The sequence below is a fragment of the Colias philodice genome, chromosome 20, assembly GCF_061535455.1.
Source record: "Colias philodice isolate Cphi_HAF_F1 chromosome 20, ilColPhil1 Martin Lab GWU primary, whole genome shotgun sequence".
NCBI lineage: Eukaryota > Metazoa > Arthropoda > Insecta > Lepidoptera > Pieridae > Colias > Colias philodice.
Window position 1 is genome coordinate 8984184 of NC_143105.1, and position 21047 is coordinate 9005230.

Genomic DNA, 21047 nt, shown 5'->3' on the forward strand with positions numbered 1-21047 from the left:
CGAGCAGTCTTGATATTTAATTATGTTAAATAGTGAATATTAGTTTCTAAATATATTTAGCTCTTAAGGTTAGGTAATGTTTGATTGAATAAACGAATTTGAATTTGATAATACAAGTATTTTTTTTTTAATATTAAGAAGCTTAAGAGCCGGTGATTAACTTATTTTATTTTCCGTTTAGCAACTCTTTCAGTTAAAAAGACAGTAGGTATAGGATCATATTATTATGTAAAAAAGTGTTAAGCTATCAGCATTAATAATAATAAATCTAATAAATCTTGCCCCCCACAATAATAAATCTAAAATATAATATAACGATAGGACAAATATGGTGCGGCGCGAATCATAGAGAAATCTTGAAGAGCCTTCTGAGTGCAGTCGAAGTCGCGTAGGTGTTGACCGTCTTGTTGAAGTCAACTATTAGCGTAGTAATATTTTAATATTGCGTAATTCGCACTATACTAGGTATATGAAATTTTCTAACAGCTGTATACAACAAAATTAATCATTGTTCCATCACTAAGCCATTTGATCCATTCTCGACAAAACAGCATAATATATGTGTAATTCATTATACACGACATCCTTTGTGAATGTTCTGTGGTATAGCAATAATATAGGATTTAAACAGCTTTGCAGATAAATAACGTGTGCTTGTGATCACAAAATCCTACTAATCTATCTATTAATATAACTATATATATAAATCTCGTGTCACAATGTTTGTCCTCAATGGACTCCTAAACCACTTAACCGATTATAATAAAATTCGCACACCATGTGCAGTTCGATCCAACTTGAGAGATAGGATAGTTTAAACATGTAGGTACCACGGGCGAAGTCGGGGCGGACCGCTAGTATTATAAATGCGAAAGTTTGTGAGGATAAGCGTGTGTGTGTTTGTTACTCTTTCACGCAAATACTACTGAACCGATTACAACGAAATTTAGCACACATATAGAGGGTAACTTGGATTAACAAATAGGATAGGTTATATCCCGGAAATCCCCCGGGTTACACGGAAATCTGGTTTGAAATAAATATTTTTCTTCTATTTTCAGTGATAATTTGAGAAATCAATAATACATTGGTGTTAAATAACTTTTTAATTGAATTACACAACCATCCTGATTGGAATTAAATATAAACGAAGTCAGAGCATTACTTGATTATTCTTCTCAACGACTGAAGCAACTTTATTGATTAAATAATTACAGTAATTAGGAACGTTAATAAGGTAAGACGCACGTGGAAGGAATGTAAGTGTTTGTTGAATACAAAACAATTTGATTTTCTTTGCTAGCTCTATATAGAATAACTAGCTGTGTGTTAGCTAAGTGGAAAAGATAAATTTTCATTCAACTTTTCATCCCCTGTTGTATGTGCTTGGGGGTAGAATTGATCAAAATCCTTTCTTAGCGGATGCCTACGTCCTAACACCTACCTGCTTGCCAAATTTCAGCCCGATACACCCAGTGGTTTAGGCTGTGTGTTTATAGATCACTATGTCAGTCAGTCAGTCACCGTATATTTAGATTAATTTTAAGTAGTTCTTAGTATAAAGTTAAATTAAAATATTATTTGATGATGTATTTTACTAATTACGGCGAATATTAATATTTAATCCACTAATTTTCAAAATATTTAACATTTCTTTGATCATACCTAAATGAATAATTCAAGTATAAGCATCAGTAATATTCAAAGTATGAATTCTAAGTAACAAAGTTTGGAATCTATTTCATAAAAATGATAATTTAGATGTAATTAAGGATCTTCTATCAATCTTGTCGACAGCTATTTTGAAAATTGAAAAATATGAGTTATGACATCGGTTTTATTAATAGTAAATTTATATTTTGGTTCGTTATGTATAAACAAATACTGTATTAAAAAAACTCAAACAATTACACTAAAATTCGCTTAAAAATAAGTGCATCTGCATCGTGAAAATAAAGAAATAAATTATTTACAATAAGTTCTGAAAGTAGGCTGTACAGAGAATTTTAAATTGTCTTTTTTTAGTTGCCAATAATTTATTTACTTCAATAAAGCAATATATTTCCTCTTTAGAATAAAAGGGGAATTCATATTTTGTTTTGAAAATAAGATTATTAATAGTAGTAGTTATTAATAATTGTATTTAATTATTTTAAAAGACAAGCTTTATAAAAACGGAAAAATTAAAACAAAAGCGGACAGCTGCGCCAAAACTTTTAACATTTAACTTAGCCAAACATTACGTGAGGGTGTCCTCAGGGGATTTAGCATACTTACAGTAGAATTATTGTGTGTGACAATCTTTGGAAGGGTCATTTAATATAATATACAAAGACCGTTTTCCGACCCATACACGGTGTGTTCCATACTCGACTTCTTTTTATGAGCATGAGTAGTGTCTAATTTGTTTTAAAGCGTGTTGTGTACCTATTTTGCTCGCCTTGCCTGAGATGTTTTTTACTGATATTCTCATTACTGATATGTATTGATTATTTTTGTATGGGATGAAACAACGAGGCTGTATAGTGTATGACATCATGTTGTGATCAACGGAAGCGGAGCACCGATGCAAAATGTTGCTAATTACAAATAAAATAAAAAAATAACACCCAATATGTGTAGTTGCAATAATGGCTTGGATTTAATAAGAATTAATAATATTTCAAAGTGTCATTTTCCAGATGGAAAGAACATATTTTTAAACGTATCGCATGTCTATCCATTCTCACATCAAAGTCAACTACTATTTGCTTTGACAGTTCTTTAAAACAAAAAGGGTTGATTATGTAAAACCCCTGGGTCGGATCTCAAGGGGCTGCGAAGGCTTTAGCGCTCAAGTCACGTAATTGCTTTGTGCTAGTACGACGCAAATAGCAAGGCCCATTGTGGTACGTTTTGTACGAAAATTTGGTTTTATATGCCGTTGACATATGTCTCCTTTGTAGGATTTAGTTGAGAGCAGTAAATAAATATGAATATTTTGTGACAGGGATCTATATATTTACGTTGTTGGTTTAGCAAGAAGCTTGTTTAATGTCTTTGCCTTTATTATGCCTATTTAATCGTGTGTTTCATTTGGACTACAAAAACTGTATAAATGTTTTTTATTTCTTTTGAATGAGTGCCAGAGAAACACACGCAGTGCGAGTGAAACCGTGTGTTAAAACTGAAATCCATACTAATAGTATAAATGCGAAAGTAACTCTGTCTGTCTGTCTGTTACTCAATCACGCCTGAACTACTGAACCAATTTGCATGAAATTTGGTATAGATATATTTTGATACCCGAGAAAGGACATTACAAGATAGGTTTTATCCCGGAAATCCTACGGGAACGGGATTTTCTCTGAAAACGCGGGCGAAGCCGCGGGCGGAAAGCTAGTTTACAATAAAGCTGGAAGTTATTACCAAAACCATTCGTATTTTCGTTTTATTCGTATTAAAACAGGCTTTTATGGAATACCAAAATGGAATAATGATTTTGTTTACATTGAATAATTTTGGAGCAAACTCGAATGGTTTCCTCTTAACAAAATCTATTTATGCGTGATTCGCAGTGTTTGTAAAGGACTCGGATTGTAATAAGATTTCAAAGGTTATGTGTATATATCCATATGTATTATACAGTACAAGTACATTGGTAATTGTTTGCGTGTTTGCCTGCGTTTAGCTTCAAAACTTATTGAATTATATAAACTTATAGCCTAAGTTCAAAATTTTCATATATTTTGTTTTTATGTACACTATTTTAATGAAGGATGGTGCAAAATTTAAAGTTTCTAATCCTAATGTAGTACTTAGTACTGCTACATGCCAAAAGTCACTTTACCTTTTTACATAACGTTAGTAACACCCTAATTTAATGAATAAAAATATGTTATAGGCAATGTAGAGCAAAATGCCCGGATGTTTAATTACTTATCACTACATAGTATAAAACAAAGTCGCTTTCTCTGTCCCTATGTCCCTTTATATGCTTAAATCTTTGAAACTACGCAACGGATTTTGATGTGGTTTTTTTTAATAGATAGAGTGATTCAAGAGGAAGGTTTTAGTATATAATTTATTAGGTTCTAGATAAAGCGGGCGAAGCCGCGGGCGGTAAGCTAGTATAATATAAAGCCGAGAAAAAAACAAGCTTTACTGCAGTCCATTATTATTCTCTCTCAATTTTATTTATCCATATTCAAAAGGCTTTGTTAAACACAATATTTACTTCGCTGATCTAACATTTTTCTTGTCCTGTCATGTTATGTGCAGAATTATTTACTGGGTCGCAGGTGTAGGGTCCTAGAAGGTCCTTTTATTTTTTATCATTAGGAACAAAAACAGCTGTGCAGTGAAAAATCTTTTAGAATATATTGAATCGAAGAAAATGGGTATATAGTTGAATTGATTATTATTATAAACTTAAAGGGGTATTAGTAGGTTTAGTGCATGCTTATATTATGTACTTATTATAAAAAATAATGTGGAGTGTTTGGTTGTTTGATGATATTTATATCATTAACCATTTATAAACCATTATAATTCATAAGTAAAAAAGTGAGGAAAATATATGAGGAATACCATATTAACGTTTCTAAAAAAAAAATAATTCGCTCAGATTCTATACAAAATGAGTCTTTTTTTCTCTAGAACAAAGTTCTATTAATATTCTTACATCCCTACTAATATTATAAATGCGAAAGTAACTCTGTCTGTCTGTTACGCTTTTCCGCTTAAACCTGTCAGCCGATTTTGATGAAATTTTTGCACAGACAATCTTTAGACCCTGAGAAAGAACATAGGCTACTTTTTATCAAAACACCACGCGGGCGAAGCCGCGGGCGTATGCTAACACACATAAAGTTTTCGATTAGAAGTTAACAGTGATGGGTAGACAAAAGTAAATTAGGATACGAAATAAACTTTAGAATTAGTAGTCGTAGTTGTCTGATGGGTAGGATAGGCTAGTAAATTAGGAAAGCGAGTTTCTAATGGAAACCGTTAATTGTTAAAAGTTAAACAGATAGCGACCTTTTGGGCAATAGGCCAAGGCCACGGGAGGGTCGAATATTCCTCGATCGATACTGTACTGTGGGGTCACAGTATAACGTACACAGATAATAAATCTATACTTATAGTATAAAAAATTATATCTACATTAACACTATTATTATGAATATATAATAATAATAAATAATAATTAACAGTATTATTATGAATAAATATTAATAAGTCGTTTATTGGAACTCATTATACAAATACACTTCAAATACATATAAAATATCTCGGGCTTCAAGGATAGAGAAAACTGTATTTCAGAAGCAATGAATGAATGAATAAGTCTTGCTTTGGTCTAGCTAGTAAATAAGATGTTAAATACAATTTTCGTAGAACAAAGTTAGTACCTACACTCTACAGTAATAAAAAATACCTACTTGTATTGTTGTGTTTAATGTTAAATGCGTTAAAGGTATTATTTGTAGAGATGTTGGGGACAGGTTCCTTTTTTTAGTAGAAAGTACTTAAACGATTAGGAAAAAAGCTGTATTCCTGACTGTTTTCATTTTATATTTTCAGTTTAAAACTTTAACTTACTAAAAACCGTATCAAAACATGTTTATTCATTTTAATCTTTTACGCTACTGGTGTGAGAATTACTGTTTTATGCGCTCTGCTCGTTCCATATCCTTTTAGTAGTCATAAAGTTTAAATATGCAAAAGTACTCATGACATGGAAATACTTCTCACCCGAATTTATAAGAATCTATATGAAAAACAATTGAATATACTTGGTGAGTTGCTGCTAAGTATACAGTATCAATGTTAAACACGATTTACACATTTATAAAAGGTAATAAGGAAAATAATAGAAATCCAATGAGATTTAATCCTTAATTTAGGAAGAGAAAAACACAATTACATTCAAGATATAATGTTGTTAAAGCATTCGACAACATAACGACGATAGAGATTATATAATATTATATCATAATATGTTTTCAGAGTTTAACCAAAAAAAGATGGTATACCTACTTGAATATTTTCTTCTGATCCCAATTTTCTCTGAAAACCTCGCAATCACCCAAATTCCAATTACATTTTTAAGCTTCGAGACAACCTCGTCAATTTCTTATCAATCTAATCCTAAATTAATCAAACTTAATTCAAAAATGTACAAAAATAACATTAAACAGTTCCATTTGGTCGATCAATACGAACTATTTCTAGTTCTGACGTAGTTTCCAGAAATGTACTGAATACTTCTGAATAAATTACCGATCGAACTTACTGTCTAAACTAATTTCGTCCTTTAATGTACTTCTAGTACGAACATTTGTATTAGTAATTGTCAAAGGATAAGCAAAAAGTTTTTGAACCATAAAATAATTGTAAAAAATTCATTCATTTTCACACATCAAATAAGCAACCTTATTTGTGAGTAACAAAAAGATATATGACACTACAGTATGTTTAAAACTACATATTATTATAAGACTTCATAATAAAAAGGAAGTTTTAAAATACTCAATATGAAAATTAATTGTAGGTATAAAATAAATTTTAGAGTTTCTTACTCTCTCTGTGGAAGCTGCTTTCTAAACGAGTGATTCCTAATTGCTCTGAAATATTATTCAAAGCACTTCTAAAAGAAGTCTAGTTGAATAAATTATATGTTTGAGTTTGATATATAATATTTCAACTTTCTAGTATAGAGCAACATATACCTAATCGAGTTTCTGTGTAGAAATATGACTAAAACGGAAAATTATAAATTATGAACAGAAGATTCATGAGATATTAAAGATGATTCTGAAACGAAATAAAGACCCTTTATTTGCTCGCTAGTTTAGTCTGAGACCACTGTGAACAAAATACCTACTATGTTTTCGATATATGAGTAAAAATCCTAAACTGTATACATTTTCAGTAACACGTACCTAAGAACAACCTTTATCACGCGATTTTTCAAACAAAAAGGAGGTACCACAACCATAATATAAGACACGCAAAAAACACGACAAACCCTTAGCAGTTCTTCGAGATTTTAATTCTGAAGAAAGATAAATTTAACTTGTATAGTTAGAATATATAATTTTCGTAGCGTGCGGGTGCTAGTAATTTTAATGAATATTATACCACATTGTTATTTAATCTCACGCTAAAATCGCAAAGGAATCTATGGTTATATTCAAACTTGTTAACCTTTGAAGTGGGGACGTAAAATCGATAGAAACGTGAGGCGAATATAAATCAGTCGTTTTTTCATAGTGATGCAGTTTAGATGTCCCAAATTTTATTGTATTGTAGTGTTTACCATATCCCTACTAATATTATATATGCGAAAGTAACTCTATCTGTCCGTCCGTCTGTCACTTCTTCACACCGAAACCACTGAATCGATTTGGATGAAAGATAGTAATATAGTTTGTGACACGAGAAAGGACATAGAGTAAGTTTTATCCCGGAAATCCCATGGGAACGGAAACTATCAACTATGCAAGTTTTCTTTGTATACGTGGGCGAAGCCATGGGCGGAAAACTACATTATCGTGGACGTTACTGTACAACTTATGTACCTATATATATATAGAGTTGGCTAGTCTAAATCACGGTAAAATGCTGTGCTAAATACCTATCTAGATTCTTTAGTTATAGAAGCTGACCTGGCAAACGTGCTTCCAGCACACCTCTATCACTAAGGGGTCAAAAATAGTATAGGTACGACGTTTACGAATGTTTTTATCAAAAAATAAAAAATAAATCGGTAATGCCGTTTCGGAGAAATTTTGTCATAATACTTTCATCTTCACATAGATTTTTTAAATGAAAGCGAAACCGCGCTATAAAGTCAGTCTTTCAATCTGACAGTTCTACAGAAGTTATAAAGCTCTATAACGTGAATATTGTTGAATTAAAAATGTATTTCGTGCAAGATTCTTATACCTATTCAACGAAATGAAATATAACCTCCGTCTGTTTCGAGAAAATTTTATTGCTTTAAATAGGTAATATTTATTGCTCAATAACGTATTTTTCTTTTCAATTAATGACATTGAAATAATCAAAATGTAGCTAATTAATCCCAAAATACAAACTAAAATAAACAACGAGATAATTTTCTTTAAAATCCATTTGAATTTATATTCCATACAATCTAAAGCAATACAGGTTTAAATTATCTTCATTTTCAGTCCATACAAGAAAAAGCTTTTAAAATGGCTCTCGACGTGAGCAAATTGACAAAAAATCTTATTTCAATACCTTTACAATTTGACGAACGAATTCAAAGCTCCAGGGAAGTTAATACTGAGTGTTTGAGTTTACTTTCGACAAATTACTTGGTAACTGCTGAATTGACCATGGATCATAGTTATTCTAGATCATTTATTCAATAACTTTTTGTCATGACCTCTTTACTTTAATATTAATGATCGGAGCGCGACCTAGAAAACGTATGTAGTCTAGCTTGTATTCATCCTTACTAATATTATAAATGCGAAAGTAACTCTGTCTGTCTGTCTGTCTGTTACTCAATCACGCCTAAACTACTGAACCAATTTGCATGAAATTTGGTATGGAGATATTTTGATACCCGAGAAAGGACATAGGCTACCTTTTATTGCGAAATATGTACCACGGGCGAAGCCGGGGCGGACCACTAGTAATTATATATGTACCTACTAGCTTTCCACCCGCGGCATCGCGCGCGCAGTCAAAGAAAAACCCGCATAGTTCCCGTTCCCGTGGGATTTCCGGGATAAAACCTATCCTATGTCCTTTCTCGGGTATCAAAATATCTCTATACCAAATTTCATGCAGATTGGTTCAGTAGTTAAGGCGTGATTGAGTAACAGACAGACAGACAGAGTTACTTTCGCATTTATAATATTAGCGTTTATTAAATTTAAAGTACTTATTTTTAATAATTAACATAATATGAATATGAAGGTCAATATGTATTTTTCTATTTTCTAGAAGACTAGTAAAATTACTAGTAGTATGATTTATGAAAGTACCAGAAATAGGTTTCAAAAGATGCTGAGTTAAGTAACGTAATATTATGTGTAAAGAAATAAATATGTGTTAATACATTACGTCTATATGCGTACTACGACTTTGCGAAATAAAAAATTTGACAATAATTTTTAGACAATAATATTCAATATATTATATGTACTACTTGTTTGCTCTATCTAGTAAAATAGCTAAAAGATCCGTGTAAGGGACGAACAACCGAGCAATCAGAAACAGTCTTGTCTAATAGAGATAGTTGGGATAACGATCACTTTACGAGTGATTTCTTTGGGATAATTACTATCTTTACAACCCTAATGAACTGACTGATCGTATTTATAAGAGGAAAGGATGAAATTTTGAAAGAAGATTAATTGTTGAAAGTGGTTTTTTCTAATATGGTTGCATTCATAGTTTGATGGTCGATGTGAAAAATTCTGGATATGTCTTGTTTAGATATCTGTCAGTTAATGAAATTAAGGGCCGATTTTTCAATGCTTGGATTAAACTTATCCGTCTAATAAAGTATTACACGATAATATTAAAATGTCACATAAACTCTCAAATACGGGCAATTAGAATAAGTTTTTAAAATGGTAGTTTTATACATTATTCGACGAATAAGTTTTAACCAAGGATTGAAAAATCAGTGTGAAATTGTTTTACGTTGGCAATCAGGAACATTATAGTACGTTACTGCCTCTAAAGCTTTTGTCTCTTGCACTTATATTTAATTAAAGTAAAAGAAAAATACTAAAAATAATATTATGTCAAACGTCTGCCTATTCATTATACATCTATACTAATACATATTATAAAGAGGGCAGGTTTGTATGTATGTATGGTTTTCACGCATAAACTACTGGACCGATTCTGATGAAATTTGGCACAGATAATCTTTAGACCTTGAGAAAGAACATAGGCTACCTTTTATTGCGAAATATGTACCATGGGCGAAGCCGGGGCGAACCGCTAGGATTATATAAAAAACTACAACTATTTTAGTTTATGAATTTCGTTATACATGATCTAAAATAACATACCTACATAAAATATAAATATCTATCAAATTTAGCACAGTTCCTTGTATATAAAACTAGCTGCGAATACAAAATGTCCGACTTTAAAATAGCGTAGACTGGAATAAAAATTGAAAAACTGTTCGTGACGTCATCATGAAATGGTCGCTCGTTTATCGACTGTGTTAAAACTTAAAATAATAGCTCCGAACGTTCGAAGTATTCTAGAAACGTCCATTTTACTTTATACTTTTGAAACTATGTTATTCCACGTTCTCTTTATGTGGAAAATCCTATCCTACTAATATTATAAATGCGAAAATTTGTTAGGATGCATGTATGTGTATACTGTATGTCTACTGTATGTGTATACTGTATGTCTATTTCTATTTCTAAAACGCTTTCTGTATGTGTAGGTGTGTAGGTTTGTTACTCTTTCACGCAAATACTACTGAGCCGATTACAATGAAATTAAGCACATATATAGAGGGTAACTTGGATTAACACATAGGATAGGTTTTATCCCGGTTTTGCTTTGAAAACGCGGGCGAAGCCGTGGGCGGAAAGCTAATCAGTTAATAGTTTGTTGTAGGTAAAATATACCTACCTTCGAATATGGTAGTGGATTGTTTGTCTAATTGTTATGTTTTTAAAGGCAAGAATGATAATATCATTATGATAATACTGTTAGCAACAAAGAATTTAAATTTTTAGCCCGTTGTTTTTAGGTTGTGACTCTAAGGATATTTTTTAATTCATTCGTAGAGAATTTACCTTAATAGATTTACGAAGAATTTATTTTAGGCCGAATTATTTATTGCAAAGCCAGTAGGTACGTATCATTATAATATGTATAGGTACATTTTAATTCTAAATAATTATAATTACACGCATATTATCAGTAAATTATCGTCGAAATGTCTTTCTTATTCATATATTATAAAAGCGTGTGTGCCGAGCACACGTGTCAGAAGTGAAACTTCTTTGGCAATATTCAAAGATGATGTGACGGTATTGCCATCGCGTCATGACGCGACCTTGAAATTTTATTCTCAACACGCCTAAAGAAGTTTCACTTCAAAAAATGTTTTGTATCTACTCTTTCTGAGCGTCCGCTTATTTTCATAAAATTTACAAGCCTAACCTCATTACAAAAGAAGATTATAAACATCCTTGAAAACACAGATGAAAAAGCGTCCCATAAACCCGAGGAAAAGGTTGGTAAATACAAAAGGAATTTTCACTTCTACCGTTACGTGTAACGCGATTTTTCCTGTACTTTTCTCTCCATAATATAGGCAATTTGTACACATTTTTGTAACATATTTCCTCATACCTGTGCTAAAATGAACATGACAAGTCATTTTTAATAATTTAATAAAACATGTTTGGGTTTGAAAATTTGCTTTTAGCTATGCCAACAAGCTTGTTTTCAGCTTTTTCAACGTTGAGGTCGCATTTAGTATACAATTCGAATTTTAGACCATGAAATCTTATACTTTGGGGTTTCAAAACAGTTTCATATTATGAAATTAAGAAATTAGTTTTTTCTATTGTGTATATGTATTTTTGAATAAAATTGTTTTAAATTTAAATTTAAGTAACTAAGTACATAATTATATGCATGATTCTTTAAAATCGTGCATACGTATTTTATTTATTTAAGAGAGGGCCCTACAGTTCCCCATATAAAGAAAAAATATAATTGTAAGAACAATTCAGTCAAATCCGTTTCCTATTACATCTAAATGTCTGAAGTTATTCCATTTAAATACAAAATATGTTATACCACAGGATAAGGTATCGATTGTCAAAGTTTTATGTGTTCAACGCAATAAATAGTAATGTATGGAAAAAGTTACTCAATGGGGAAGTTTTAGCTTTGATAATGGATTTTCTTCGTGAGTTTCTTAAACCGTTTTGCAGCCATTAACAGTTTTTAGGATCTGTTCCGATTGTTATTGCAAGTATCAAGATTGTTTGAATCGTTTGTGTTATGTTCTTATGGGCTTTGGAATTAGGTTGAATTTCATTTCATTTAATAGGATTATCCATGTTTATTAGTAGACAAGTAATCAGTAATCACATCTATGATATTGTATTACTTTGGTTTATAATATGTTTTAAAACATTTATCCTATTTGATAAATATTGCTCTATCAAGAAGTGAATATATTATATAGTATATAGGTAACCTAATAAATGTAGGTAATCTTGCTGTATCAAAAAGGTAGTAAAAATAGGTAACGTAACGGTAATGGATGCAATGAAGCTTTGTACGTCCTTATAGTTCCAATAAAATAACATACACACATATTATGTACCCATTTATTCAATAAAAGCATTACCCATTTATCCAGCCTTCAATACACACTATAAACTTAATTAAATGATCTGAATTTTTAAAGACCATAAAACCAACACTATCAACTCGAACAAGCGTCGACCAGCGTGAAACAAAGGCCATTAAAATCAATAGTTTTGCAAGTGAGCGACGCGCGATAGATATATTATGAATGTAAAGGTGTGACCTCCCGTAAGTTGGCCAGTTTAATAATGTTTTAATTTGGCACAGTAAGTTATGTTCCCACCGGGAAGTTACATATAGAGCAGGCTCCAAGGAGATGTTCGTTTGCAAAAATAGCGGACCTAAATCTGACTTCTGATATATATTGTATAGGTCCCAGACATCCTATAGACAGATGTTGCCAACCAGTTTTGTGGTCCCCCTGCCCGCACCCCGGTAATTAAATATGGCATACAAAGAAAAAAATAAAAATTTCCAAAACATGCCGTGTGGGGTATCAAATGAAAGAGCTTATTGAGTAGATCACGAATATATAGCATACTATATACATTTCTTACACTTTCTCTAAGATTTTTTAGAAAATTTACGAAAATGGTCCATTTTTGAGTTAACTTTAAACCACTATAGATTGAAAACTCATGAATATATTCTTTAAATTATTATTTTAAATAATTAACAATAGTCCATTGTTTACGATTCAATATTTCGTACAGTGAAATAGTTGCATGGGGGAGTGGGGGGAGCATTCAAAGATGGCGAGTATATTTTCAAGTTCATATAGTATATAGTTATTTTCATCAAATCCACCACATAGCTCACTTATATTATATTACGAACTATTGAATCATAAACAATGGACTATTGTTAATTATTTAAAATAATAATTTAAAAAATATATTCATGAGTTTTCAATCTAGTTAACTCAAAAATGGACCATTTTCGTAAATTTTCTAAAAAATCTTAGAGACTACTACTCAATAAGCTCTTTCATTTGATACCCCACACGGCATGTTTTGGAAATTTTTATTTTTTTCTTTGTATGCCATATTTAATTACCGGGGTGCGGGCAGGGGGACCACAAAACTGGTTGGCAACATCTGTCTACAGGATGTCTGGGATCTATACAATATATATCAGAAGTCAGATTTAGGTCCGCGATTTTTGCAAACGAAACTCCACTGAGAGTCCGGTCTAATAGGAAAACTTTATAAATCAAATAAAAGTAGAGCCCCACATGTGGCCCCACGTATACGAATGACGGTTGTCAAAAAAGTTAGGCAACCATTACTGAAGCTAAAAAGTTTTTAAAAGAGGGCCCGAAAATCATTAATTCAAAGATATTGAAACAGAAACAATATTAAATATATTTAAACATAAAATAGATAAATAAGTGATTAGTCAATTCTCTCTGATCGTATCAGTATTCATTTTCTTTTTATTTCTAGTCTGTCCGCCATGTTGGTTTTTTTTATATTATTCTATAGAAGTAGTGAATTACTTGAATAGTTAAATATTTATTTGAAACTATATTTTCAAAGCTACATTCAAATATACCTACTTCAATATTAATAAGCGCTTTCATATATAATACGATTTATATTTGTTCGTCATTCATTCGTCTTCATTTACTTTATAATTTCTTTGAAATTAATGTATAAAATTACATAATTTGTTAATTAAATGGAATATTAATTCAACTTTGATTAGTTTATACCTGGGCAGCCATTTCCTTTAGAAAGGTGTAAAAATTAGTACAAGAAAACAGCTTAATTCAAAGCAAATGATCCCCAATAAATTCAAGTCACGACCCCTTCATGAGACTGATTAATTACATTCAATTAGCCCGACCTTTCGGGAAATTCTTTAAAAATAATTTACGAAAACCTTTTGCTGTTCACCAGACCTGGCATAATGTGTTCAGGTCACCAAAGAGTAACTGGACCTATATTTGGTTAGAACACGGTTGGTTTATTTTTATAGGTTAAAGGTCTCCATGTGACAAGTGAATGTTTATTCAGATATGAAGTTTGTGTAGAGATGAATATAGGCAATTTTAAATGCTTTGGCGTGAATGGCGGGTTCCGCTATTCATGTGCAAATGTAAAAATACGTAAGAGGAATTCATGCGCTGTGAGTTTTGCATAACACCGTCCCGGTATCAAAATGTTTGCAATTGTATTGACAGCGATGTTTTTTCTTTTCTTTTTACGAGTATCCATAATATTATAAATGCGAAAGTAACTCTGTCTGTCTGTCTGTTACTCAATCACGCCTAAACTACTGAACCAATTTGCATGAAATTTGGTATGGAGATATTTTGATACCCGAGAAATGACATAGGCTACCTTTTATTGCGAAATATGTAGGTACCACGGGCGAAGCCGGGGTTGACCACTAGTGGTGTTTATAAAAATATCACTCCTTTGTGCCAAAATTTTAAGATAAAATTGTTTGTTTTGTGCAATTATATTAATGTTTAAAACCTTTTATTTTTTAACTCAGTTTCCATTACCTCTTTAAAGATCATTGGTATTATACCATGTTCAATATTTATTTCTATTATTCTACATATTTTTCAAAAAGCACTCATTATTTTTCCAAATTAAATTACCGATTTTACTTTTAGACCCGTGACCACATAGAAAACACCATAGAAGGAAGATCAACTTATACTAGCTACTTTTAACGACGATTTTTTATCACCAAAGTCGTCGTTAATCCAAAACAAAATAGAAGAAAAAGACAAAGGTCTAATTAAAAAAGTCCTTCTTAATTAAGAACCTTCAACTCGTATAAATTTCGGCAAGGTAAGACAGCTAGGTTTCAAATTAATTACAAGTAATGCTATCGATATAAAATGTACTCTATATTTTTTTTACTTAACACTAGAGCGCACGCGCGGGGGACATAGGTCACCCAGTGCTATATATTGCTAAATATTTTTTTTAAACAATCGTGCTTGAGTGTTGTTGTCTCAGGTATTCCCCGACTCCCCCCAACGGTCCAGGCCTTGTCGCGGCGGAGGGGCTCAGTAGCTCAGAGTTATGGCCCTCTGAGTGAAGCGAAATTGGACCAGCGAGGGGCTGAACGGCTGGTTTAGAGTCAGGGAGATTCGACCGGCCCGACGGCCAGGGCTAGGTGTGGCCCAGCGGCCGCTGTGAGCGGCGTGGGATGGCGGCCAGAGGTCGTGGCTTGGCGGACCTCGTGTGACGTGTCCACTAGGCAAAGGTGGCGCTGAACGGCAGTTGGGGTTGGAAAGCCTCGACTGACCTGACGGCAGAGGTCCTGTTTGTGGACCAGAGAGGAGCCGGCTTTTATGCGGCGGTGGATGGCGGCCAGAGGTCGCGGCGCGGCGGGCTCGCTGGTTTAGCAAGCCACGCCATGCAGCGGAGGGCGGGATCCCGACGCGTCATTGTGATGACGCGCGGAGACTCCTGCAGGGAGGTGTGGGGCGGCGGCCGCTGTAAAACGACCGTCTGCCAACTCGTAATCCGGTCCGTGGGGCCGGACCGAGGGCCGCCACCTCTAGTGAGGTGGGGGCTGCGAGGTAATCTCTATAAAAGTGTGCCGGAGGGTCCCTCGACGTGTATTTCACACATCGGAGGACCTTCCGGCGTGCACCCTCCGGCCGGTCGGTGATGGGGTCGGGGGTTCGGGGGAACGCGGATGATGGAGCGGGGAAAAATCCATTGTCTGCGCGTTGGTGGCGTAAGCCTTCGTTCCAGCAGCCACCAGCGAGGGGGGTTCTAGTGGTGGGCCTGGAAACGGGCATCTGCTGGGCGGGACACGCGGTAGAGTCGTAACCGTTCCCGCAGTTCCGTCCAAAGCAGCGCGATGGAACAGAGTGGGGTTTTAGTCGGTAGAAATCCGACATAACCACGGCTCCATCCCCGGGAGCCGGGGGTATCTAAGAAGATTTCCCCACTATAAAAAAAAAAAAAAAAAAAGGTATTCCCCGACTACCAATCACCGGACATTTTAGCAGCGTGTCAGCTTCCTTGGTGCAACGAAGTGTACTCTACGAAAATATAAAAGTACATGGGTGACGCATGTCCCCCGCGCGAGCGTTCTAGGAAGTTTTTGAAATCATACAATTACGAGTGAAAATCAAGTATACCGCTTTTATTTTTTACTGCTCTTATGATCAATTTATACTTTTAAGAAATTATTAATATATGGGTAACTTAAATCGAAATAAGATACTCATATTCTAGTGCTAGGACATACTTATTTTTTATCCATACTAATATTATAAATGCGAAAGTAACTCTGTCTGTTACTAAATCACGCCTAAACTACTGAACCAATTTTTATGAAATTTGGTATGGAGATATTTTGATACCCGAGGAAGGACATAGGCTACTTTTTATCCCGGGAAAATAACGCAATCCCGGAAATCCCACGGGAGCGGGAACTATGCGGGTTTTCTTTACTGCGCGAGCGAAGCCGCGGGCGGAAACCTAGTTGAAAATAAAATTTTATTGGATAAGAACAACTTATTCTTAAACTTTATAATTAGATAATTATTTTTACCAAATTTGTAGTTTCCAAAGTAAAAAAAAACTGATTGATCACAATAAGTAATAAATTAGTTACTTTTCACAGAGGTTTATGTTTAGCTCATAATTTAAGTAAAATGAGAAAATATTGATATTTTTTTTGTTTCATCACTTAAAAATAAAGTTGATTCATAAATAAGTACTTCGTTTACTTTTTTAACAACGGTTTTTATGAAAAAAAAACGTGCGTCGTATTGGGTGACATATGTGACCCACGCGTGCACTCAAGGAAAATTTTAGGCGCGAGCGCTCTAGTGTTAATAAGTAACGTACTTTATAAGTAAACTAAATATCATACTATTACGGTAATAATAATTACTGATATAATAACAGATAGATAAAAAAACCAAACACTTGATAGAAAAGTTTTATTTCTTCTCACAATGGTATATCTATATGTTTAGCTCTATCCATAAAGTTTTATCAATTATCGCAAAAATAATACGTAAATTAAATGTTATTTCAAATTGGTTGTCTTCTTCAAAGCCTATAGATATAAATATCGTAATTATCTGATAAAAACATAGTTACAGGCCTTGTCAAATCTACAAAATAATATATATACCTTTTGAAAAATTCCCTTGACTGCGTATTTTCCATGTCGAGTTAAGTACTACAAATAGTGACTTGAGTTGTTCTCAAAACGTAAAAAAGACGGTTTAAACAGAATTTGAGCTCCATTCACTACCCTTGACCTGTAAACTTCTAGACTTTTCTATGGTGTTCTAGTAATAGACTGTTGAATAGTATTTATGTGTTTTTATTATGAGTCGTTTTTAAGTGATGAATGATTTACGTATACGATTAGTTTTATTTATAAAGAGTTTATATTGTTGCTGTTATTTAAGATATGATAATTAAAAGAAAGTTGTCTCAAATTTCTTTTAGTACCTAGATATACAAAACAGTTGTCATGTAATAAATTTTACATAAAGGCCTTCAAAAAACATTTTGTAAATTATTAATAATAATAAATATTGAAAGAATAGAAAAATATCGATCCCGAGGCGGGATTCGATTATTTTTCTATTCTTTTCTTTAAAATTCTATTCTATAATAATTATATTTATATACCTAGTATTTGAATGCCATAAAACACTAAATATCAAATTAATTGGATATTTGTTGAAATATTTCAGAGTTTAAGTAAAAAGAAAGTCACAAATTAAAAAATATTATTATGTATTGATGAGTACAAATATAAAATATGAAGTATGATAACTACGCTGCGTATCATTGGAACGTGAATCAATGTCTTTGATCGATTTTCTGAATGGCCAAGTATGTAATCAACCCTCTGTAACCTTACCTATTAAGCTGTGGTTTGTCTTCAAAGAGAATGACCCCACTCACAAGTATCACTTTTAAATTAATATCCATTAAACTAAGGATGAATAAAAAATGACATCCAACAACGTAGTATAAGCACAGCATTTATATTACTGAAATTCCGGAATGTTAGCGTATATCAAAATATTTACAATATTTAATAATTTCTGAAAATTAAAAAATACTCATTATTTGTATCTAAATATTTGCAAATTTCGCGTGTATCCATTCAGATCACGTTTTATCTGTAAATTGGCCACGGAAATAAAAAAAAATAAGTTTTTAAACTTTATAGCAATAAAGTTGTATTACTCAAGTCTTGTATATAAATTAATGAAGTTCTTTGGATCGCTGCCATGATCAAGAAGATGCTAAGTTTCATCAATCTCGAGGGAACCTTAAAAAAAACCTTCGAACGCGCTTCATGAAAATTTATTACTCTGAACACCGCTATATTTCATTTTAAAGTCAAACTTCAAATAAATAACAAATCATACAGATCTTTTAAATTGTGTAAAAAGTCTTCATACATCAAACATATTATGTAGATGGTGATTATATAAGATCAAATACATATTAATAAAGATAGATCGATAAACTGCAAATTAATATATAATATAAAAAATAAGTTCAAAATCTTCACACGTAAAAACCCTATACAAAAAATATCGTTTAAAAGTAAAAAAAAAGGATACATCCGAATTCTAACTCAATAGGTATTCCGATTCCTTAAAAATTTTTGTATGAAATTAATTTACAAAAAAGGTGTTGTAAAGTACTTCAACTGTGTGAAGACAAGTGTGTTAGATATGTAAGATAATAATGTTATTTTAAGATGAAAATCTAAAAAAGCATTTTCTATGAATAATGGAAAGTAAAACCTATAGATTCACAGTTATCTCAGAAGGGTAAGTGAGAGGAAAAATAAGAAATTTTATTTCGACTCTTACTTATTGAACTCATGAGCTTTTGTTTCCTTTCGATTTACACACAAACTTCTCAATCATTAAAAAAAAAACACGAACATAAAGCTAAATTATTCCTATAGAACAAGCTATCGAATCTATCCTCGAACGAAAGCTTTTGAAATGGCGAAGAACGTGTCCGCCATCAATCATTTCACAATAATTAATCAAATGTCATTGTTAATTAAACTGTACATCTGATAATTATTAAATGATGTTCCGTTTAGAGACAATTTGTTAAATAATAATTATTACAGATTAAACAACTGTAACTTCACCTTTTCCTTGTACATCGACGAGTTACAAAATCAGAAAATCTTCAGACAATTTAATACGAATTATAAAAGGTCGTATATTATGTTTATACAGTTTATTTAATGTGATAACGAGAACCAGCTTTTCATTAAAAATTAAAAAAAATAGAATAATTAAAAAAAGGTAATCTAGTAAAAAGTTCTGAGGAAGAAATAGAGAAAAAGATAGAGTTGTTTGCGAGCTTTCTCCTTAATCTGAAATCGGTTGAAAATAATTAATTGAACCGTAAGTATATATATTTATTTAAGATGATATATTTAATCAAAATATCAATTTAATAATATATAGAGCCTTAATATTAGAATATATATATTCATATGTCTACTTTTTAATCGAATTCAAATTTAATTATTGTTATTTAAAAAATACGTCTACTTTGTCATTCAGGGAGATAATTTCCAATTAGCATTCAAGAAGAAAAATTGATATTACCGGGAAATTCGAAGGAAAAACGTAATAAATATTTAATAGCCAATGCCATTCCTTTGTTACATTACGCTAGCTTACAAAAAGCTTTTTACTTGTTGATTACGACGCGCAACAGTTTCCTTTGCCTACGTTAGGCGCGAAAATTAAAAAAAAATCGAAATTCGATTTTCGAATCGATGCGACTTACCGTTATACTCGCCGGCTGGTTCACAGGTAATTTTTTAAAAACATTCAAGTCGCCGCGTCGTCGTACGTGCGTTCGCCGCGGGCACCGGGAGCTTACTGAAGTCGGGTTGATTTCACCTTTACCTGTTACGCTGTTCTGGCTGGGCGGGTATGTACGTCATGCTGACGCGACGCCATTTTCATAATACAATAATTTACATGCGAAAAACATTGGATGGAAAATTCAGTTGATAATGACTTTCTTTGAATGCTTTGCATTGGGGAAATTTTGTGAATAACCGCTATCGTTGATGGAATGGGAAAGTTTGGGTATTTGCATAAAGTTTTCCATATTATTTGACGATAAATTTATTTCAAACATAGAGACTAGATAAGAAGCTTTTACGAATATTATAGAAACTATATTCTCAACGGAAATAAAAAATTGGGCTGACAAAGACTACACATTAAAACTCATATCATGAAATATATGAGTTTAAATGTGTAGTACATATATTTTTGCTCTATCTAAGAAAAAATAAACTTTACTGAAGAAAAACTAAATCAAAGTCCGGCTATATATTATGTGCAAACCAATGATATATTATGCAAATGAATAGAGCTTTTTGTTGAAGAATGAAAAAATAAGCTTTATAAGCTCTGTTTGAATTGTAATAGTAATTTTATTGTACAGATCCATATAGAACCAATAGTATCAAGTTCAATCAGTTATAATTTAAAAGAAATTTGCCAAAATTTTACGCTCCCAGGTCCAGCAGTTTTACCTATACGGAAAACAAAAACACAAATTTGCATAAAAGCTGAGTACACCATAAAGCTACTGTGAAACATAAAGCAAGTGTATTGTTTCATAATATTACCACAATATTAGCTGAAGCGACAGATGTAACAGCCAACGATTATGAGAATAAATAATATAGATGTGACAATTTGT

At 32.4% G+C, this 21047-nt stretch overlaps 1 protein-coding gene and 1 long non-coding RNA gene across 2 annotated transcripts in view; both read right to left on the reverse strand.

Moving 5' to 3' along the window:
* LOC149479616 (uncharacterized) overlaps positions 1–3233 on the reverse strand; it is a 137820-nt gene extending 134587 nt beyond the window's left edge. The window contains exon 1 of the long non-coding RNA XR_016317243.1: positions 3168–3233. This is a non-coding gene — a long non-coding RNA (uncharacterized LOC149479616). The remainder of the gene's footprint in view (positions 1–3167) is intronic.
* Positions 1–20230, reverse strand: part of LOC149479620 (IDLSRF-like peptide) — a 74834-nt gene extending 54604 nt beyond the window's left edge. Inside the window, exon 1 of the mRNA XM_089708117.1 lies at positions 20115–20230. The gene's annotated coding sequence lies outside the window, so the exon portion shown is untranslated. The remainder of the gene's footprint in view (positions 1–20114) is intronic.
* Positions 20231–21047: the final 817 nt, after the last annotated feature.